The sequence below is a fragment of the Cyanistes caeruleus genome, chromosome 19, assembly GCF_971803275.1.
Source record: "Cyanistes caeruleus chromosome 19, bCyaCae1.hap1.1, whole genome shotgun sequence".
NCBI lineage: Eukaryota > Metazoa > Chordata > Aves > Passeriformes > Paridae > Cyanistes > Cyanistes caeruleus.
Window position 1 is genome coordinate 6,555,051 of NC_141719.1, and position 5,920 is coordinate 6,560,970.

Genomic DNA, 5,920 nt, shown 5'->3' on the forward strand with positions numbered 1-5,920 from the left:
TCTATTTAAGGTTGTTTTTTTGAAGTATTTTCTTCCCACTCTTTGTTTTGTACTGGACAGACACATGAAAGATTAGCAGCTAGAATGTCAAGAAAATATTTTCATACAGAACATCTTTAAAAATATTGGAAGTACCTGGGTACTCTGAACCCATTTCTAGTCACTATTCTTCTTTTTCAGTCCAAACTGTCCCACAGAATCCTGCCTTGTTGTTTTAAAGGGGTTGGGGCATAACACTGACTTTTAAAGTTGAGTGGAAATGGGGATTTTTGATGTTGTGTTTTGAGGTTTTTTTATTGTAAATTTATAAAGTGAATTCCTTATATATGGTAATTTACCTGTCTCCATATTACAGCCTGCAAACTCTGGAAAAATCCTTGACTCCCTTTATTTTTCTCTGTTTTATCACCTCAGATAGCACCTGGTGAGATCTTGCAGCAATTCTTGCTTTATGAAAACCAGCTATGAGATGTGTCAGCTCAGATATGTGGACCACCATCCTCACATCCAAAAACCCAGAAATCTGACAAATTCATCAGCCTATAAAGACATTGGGAGGAGAATTCCCTGAGAACTGGGGAAAACCTGAGCATGATTACAACTTCAGGGGGTACCTGAGACTTAAAGGCAGCCTAAAATTGATTTTTGTTACCCCAGCAAAGAAGAATAATTTCAATGAATATGTAAAATGCAAACACCATGACATCTGCAAGCAGGAGCTGTGCGAGTTTCTCAAATTAGTTTAGACTTTACATATTCCACCCCCACCTTCTGTTTAACAAATGTATGCATAGATGACAGGAAAAAAATGAAGTATACAGGAAAAAAAACCCCCAAACCATGGGAATGAACTAATTCTTCTGTCAGTCAAGTAGTTATAAAACAAGCCAAGCATATACTGAAGGTGAATGTTAATGACTAAGGAGGCAGACAGATGGTCCGACATTTCTTTAGGTAGTTCATCATCCTTTATTATTCAGAGAAAATGGTCTTTGATAAATGCATTCACTGTAAAAAAGATATTCAGGAAACATATGGGTCACCTTGTGGTTGTGGTCAAGAAGAGTACATTTGATAGATTTCTGACACTTTATGATTTTATTTCAAATACATGGTGGGGGGTTGTTATTTTGGTGGTTGGTGGGGTGTTTTGTTTTATCAGAGTTTATCACCATTAAACTCCATGTTTCCTGCACTTAAAAGCACAGTGTCATTCCCCAGGAACCTTTATTGTATTGAAGTCTGATGTTCCCTCCAGGGTGATGACATTTCCTCACTAACACAATTTCTGAGAGCTCCAGATCACTGCTGCAGGCTTTACCACCTTGGGGCAAGTTCAGAGGGTTCTGGGTCTTCCAGGAAACCCTTCAGTGTCTCCCAGGGCTCAGCCAGCCCTGGTCACGTTCTAGAGGAGTAGGAGGAACCTTTTTCTTCTGTGTTGGATAACAGTTAGGAAAGCTTTGTGCCTGACTGAAGGAAACTGAAAATTAACTGGCTGAACACCAGCTGCTGATGCTGATAAGAGCAAGGCTTTTCTCTGTAGGCAGGAATATATTGGTGTGTCAGGAAGGGAATGCAGCTTTTCCCGTGACAGTTTTCCTTGCAATCCTCACTGTGGCTGAGTTCTGGCTGCAGGTTTGGACAGGATTCATTCCATGGCACCTTTTTCCTTTATTCTGAGGTGCAGAGGTTAGCAGTGACCCATTGGGTGGATCAGCCCCTCATTGCTGTGTGGAAATCATCCTTCCAGCACTTCCAGGAGGAAGTTTTGCATGTTCTGTGAGTTCCAAGATACAGGAGCAACAATTGAATAGAGGATTTGTATTTATGCAGAGGGAAACCAAGTCAGCTTTTTAACAAACTCCATTCACCACAGGAGATAGTTCTGGCCCATGTAATTATGCAAATGGGAATTCAGTTTCTCAGGACTGTATTACCAGTATTGCTTCAAAGACTTGCACAGAATTCTCGCCTATCATCTTTTTAATTGATTCTTTTTCTTTGTTGCACAAGTGAAAATGAAATATTTAAATACATTATGAAAATCTGGAGAAAATAAATGAGCCCAGATCCATTTGCAAATGCTGCCTGATCGAGTTGGAGACTGCTTAGCCAAAAGCAAGGAGATAGACATTTTTTTCTTTTTCCTCTCCTGTCTTGCAACCATGCTTTTGCAGAAAATTTCTGTGGAATTCAAGTGAAAATAGCATTACATGTATTTTAAATCACATCAAACTCTTTAGCAGAATGTCTAGGTGGTACCATTTTAATATGTATTTAAAAATAACTATTGTAAAAGGAAATTTTCTCATAAAACTTTTCATTTGGAATAATTATTTTTTAGCACTTTCAAGGATTTTATGTAAATCTATAAGGGTAACACAGCTCAAATATTTTATGCCCTTCAAAAGTTTCCTTTGTGAAATTAGCCTGGAAATTGAAGGATGGCACATTGCACTCTCCTTGGAAACTTTAAAACTGTGTCCTAATACATGTGAAGTTCAAGGCACATGAATTATTCCCTCTTTCCATAAGAAAATAAGTCTAATTGAGGATATCAGCCCATTGGAGTCTGTCTAATGTAATGAAATGAAATAAATAGAGGTGTGAAGATTTTTTAATTGATTAAATTGTATTTTTTACAAATTATATTAACATTGATTCTTCCCTTTTCCCGTCTTTTCAGCCAATTGGACTTTTCTTGGGCTCATTAGGAAGAGACTTGACAGCAGCACTTGAGTACAGGAATATTTCATGTATTGGGGCTGAAGGTACTTCCCTACCCACTGACTCCTTCTCTGCATTAGTATTAGAGAGATGCACCAATGTCTGCTCAAAGTGGACTTATCTCTGGGACTGGTTTTTAATTTTTAGCCTTTTATTTAATTTGTGCATAATTTCCTTTTGAAAGTGAATTCTTTGAAGTAGCTTCCAACATCTCATGGAAGTGGATGTATTTATAACTTCAGCTCTCATTCCCAAGGAGTGATGGCAACTATAATTACGAGTGCAGGTCAGAGCTTACAACATTTCCCAATAGTTTTGTGTGTTAAAAAGTCATAAAACAGCTTCACATTTCCATTTTTATTGTATGAGCAAATCTTTCTACAGTGCAGGACAGCTTTTGGCAATCAACCTGTCTCATGATCTCAGTCAAGAAGTGGATTTCTGAACAATCTTAAAGGGCAGGACCACAATGTTAACTCAGGGCAAAAGCAGTGTTTTTCTGTCATGAAGAATAATGGAATTGTCCTGCCATTGAGACTGAGATGACTGAAGCCACTCTCCTGTTTTCTGTTTTGGCAACCTATTTTTGACTAATATAGCTCTGCATTGAAGACAACCATTAATAGTAAAATTAATTTTCTTTACTATTTAATGATGTAAAAATAAATTATCTTTAAAAAATGCTTAAGCTCCCTCTTTAGTCAAACAAGAATTATTCACACCTCCAGAACATGAATCATCTCACCTAGAAAAACACCTATGCCAGTGCTCTCCATTAAATCCATAGAGAAACTAGATGAATAACAGGAACTAGGATGCTCCAGTTAGGTGAAGGCAATCACTCCTAAATGAACAGATCTCTGATTTGCATAATGGTACAGATAAGTTACTAAAGATTAATACCCTGTCCCCTCTCTACAAGGATTGTACTCAACCCATCTTCACCTTGAGAGATTGGCATTTTACTGTGGTTTAGAACCAAACAAGATGAAGAAATGTGATGTAAGTTTCTGGCCTGAGAGATTTAAAAATAATAGAGTGAGTAAGAAAGAAGTTATTTAACATGAACATGAGATCAGTGAATGAGCCATTGGCTTCTTTTTCCTCCCTGTCATGGGCTGCCTTTTTATTCCTGCACTCCTTTGTCTCTTTTGTCTCCAAAGCATGAGATTTTCAGCACAGTGAATCATCTGTACTTAGGCTCTTCTTGGCTTTTAATCAATCATCCCATTTCCATTTATTAGTCCAGGTTCCATTGACACTGCATAGCATAAAGCCTTCCCCAATGAGCTTGAAATGAAACCAGGGGGAACTGTAGATCATCAGTCCTTGTTCGAGGGGTAGGCACTGTATCCAGGAATTGCACTCAAAAAAGGAATTGTAGCCCAAACTGTGAAACTCTCAAAGGCTTTTATAAACACCCTATTCTGCATGCACATTTCAATTTACAAGGTTCATTTGAATCAGTGACAGAAAGAAAAATGTATAACATGGGTGACAGACAACCGATATTTCAGATTTACACATTCAGTTAATTCTTTAAAATCGCCATTCAGTGACACCATCCACTTCTTTGTTATCTAATTCATTGGTATCATATTTTTGATGGAAAGACAGTTTGATACTCTTGCTTTCACCCTTTATAGGATTCTCCTTCTGTCTCACCCTCCCTGTTTCAATTTCACACCAATACACAGTACAAAGCTGAGTGAGGAAAGCACAAAACTCAAGTCTCATGAATGACACGACTGGAAATGCTCTCAGTGTTGGAGATCCAGTAACTGATGGCAGAAGCTTTTCTGGTGGGCTGCTCTGTAGCACTGAGAACACAGCCTTTGCCATATTCATTATATGGGAAAAACTGCATGGCCTGGAAATGCATCCTCTTACCCACCATTTGGTTATTGGTATGTTCAAACAAGATTTAGAAGCCAAAACCTGCCTACCATTTAAAGAAAAATGCATGTACCACTTCAAGTAAACAACATGTTAAAAAGCATTGCTGCCAGTCTTAATTGGCAAACATCCCCAGGCAGTGACTACTAAACATCATTAAGGAAATATGGTCAGTGGGAAGTATGCAAAATAATACTTTATGATAGCACCTAGGAGTGCCAGATTTCAATCTGAAGGCAATTTGCCCAGGCAGTCTAAGCACAGACAACAGAGAAATACCTGTCTGGGAGGGCTTTCAGACTGCAGGAAAGGCAAAAACCCAGGCAGGGAGCAGAGTGAGAACCAAAAAATAACATCAGCAGCAGAGAGAGTGATGATTTGGGCACAATTTTCTGACCTCTGGGCTTGGTGGCTTTGTCTCAAACTGGACTCAAAATGGAGAATTTCCACTGCAAACTGCAACCAGGTGCTGAGAACCTTGGCTCTGTGAGCTGTAAAACATCCAGACCACATCCACAAGCACTTCTCAGACAGAAAGAAAGTTCAACACTGGTGTGATAATTCACAATTTATTAAGATAATGGTGAAAGATAAGTTAATTATACTGTTACACATTATTATTGTGAACCAGTGGTTCACAACACAATCACTTTTCATGCTTTAAACATTTTCTGGTAATTTTTACACAGATTTCAGCAGCATCCATTGGCCTCAAGTGTCATCAGGACACACTCAATAGAGGCACTGCACAATAATTAATGGGTCCCTGCTCTGAACTCTATAGAGAAGATATCACATGTCCTAGCTGGAAGGAGGAGAGAACCAGAATTTGAGGAGAGCCACATGATTGAACTACAGTTGAGGAATATTAGAGCAGAAATGGTTTTCTTGATGTCTGTTAGGCTTTTTGGTATAACATGATTCTGCTGCACGTCTGGATGGCTTTAAAGATATGTGTATAATTAATACAATTATTTATTATAATTTTGAGCTAAATTATATATGTTAACATGTGAAAACTGAATTGACTAATGTTTACATACATATTCTGGTAGTACCAAACAATACATGCAGTAAATTTACCACTTATATTGATCAAAAGTAATTATTGATCAATTTTTGTATCATACATCCAGCCATATTATTAAGATCATTAAATATTTCCCAAATTTATTTTACAATAAAGAAGAAGAAAATATTATGGAAAGATTTTCAATGGCCAAGAAAAATACAGGAATATATTGTAGAGTTTTTCAAGTGTACAGTTCTACTGATTTAAGCAACCTTTAAAAAAAGA